This window comes from Apaloderma vittatum, unplaced genomic scaffold (assembly GCF_000703405.1).
Source record: "Apaloderma vittatum isolate BGI_N311 unplaced genomic scaffold, ASM70340v1 scaffold35093, whole genome shotgun sequence".
NCBI classification, from domain to species: domain Eukaryota; kingdom Metazoa; phylum Chordata; class Aves; order Trogoniformes; family Trogonidae; genus Apaloderma; species Apaloderma vittatum.
The window spans coordinates 2,542-3,350 of NW_009709302.1; the positions used below are offsets into that span (position 1 = coordinate 2,542).

The window sequence follows — 809 nt, forward strand, 5'->3', positions numbered from 1 at the left end:
GAGAGAGGGAAGATGAAGAGATAGACCCCAGCGCTTCTGGGGGCAGACCCGCCGGTGTCTGGCCTTTGTTTATCAGCACTGGATCCTGTGCTCGCTTAGCAGCTCTTATCTCTGCCCTGTTTATCTCCTGGGTGTCTGCACTTAACAGATTGCCTTGGCCAGCAGCTCCCTCACTCCACTCCCCGCAGCCGGTGTCGAGCGCCTGAAGAGACCCCTTGCCCCAACTCCACCCCCGCCTAGGAAAAAGCGTCTCTCAGCCAGCATTCCGGCAATGCCGATGGTGCGCGTATGCCCGGCTTGGACCCCGGCCTCCCGTTCCTGTTCCCCATTCTCTCTGGAGAGGGGCTGCCTACAAACCAGAAAATCCAGCCCTGGGGAGATAATGTGCCAGCGCGGTCACCAGGGTGATTCTGAGCGTAGGTCTTGCAGGTAGCCATTAATGAGTGACTAACTGCTGATATTTGGGCCCCGAGCTGAGATGCTGCATATTTAAAGCTATTAGGAGAGCTTATTTGCCTAGTTATGAAGAGCAGCGATTTTATATATCATGACTAATGCTTTTTTTATCAAACGGTTTCCTTCGCCGCGAGATAAGCCCTACAAATTGGCCCTCGTTAAATGTCTGTTGCCTGCACACTGTAATCCTGCGAGCTCGCTGCTCTCGGAGGTGGGGAGATGCCTCGGGTGGTTCTTACTCCTCGTTCGTGGCAGCGGCCTCTGCTTAAACCGAAAACATCTCCCAGAAATCACGATCCGGAGCCTTTCCTGTGTCTTGTTCCTCCTGCAGCATCTTGTGGTGCGGGAAAGAG

General features: G+C 54.4%; 1 protein-coding gene across 1 annotated transcript in view; it reads left to right on the forward strand.

Moving 5' to 3' along the window:
• STARD3 (StAR-related lipid transfer (START) domain containing 3) overlaps positions 1-809 on the forward strand; it is a 9,713-nt gene that overhangs the window by 1,017 nt on the left and 7,887 nt on the right. The gene's annotated exons all lie outside the window — the stretch shown is intronic.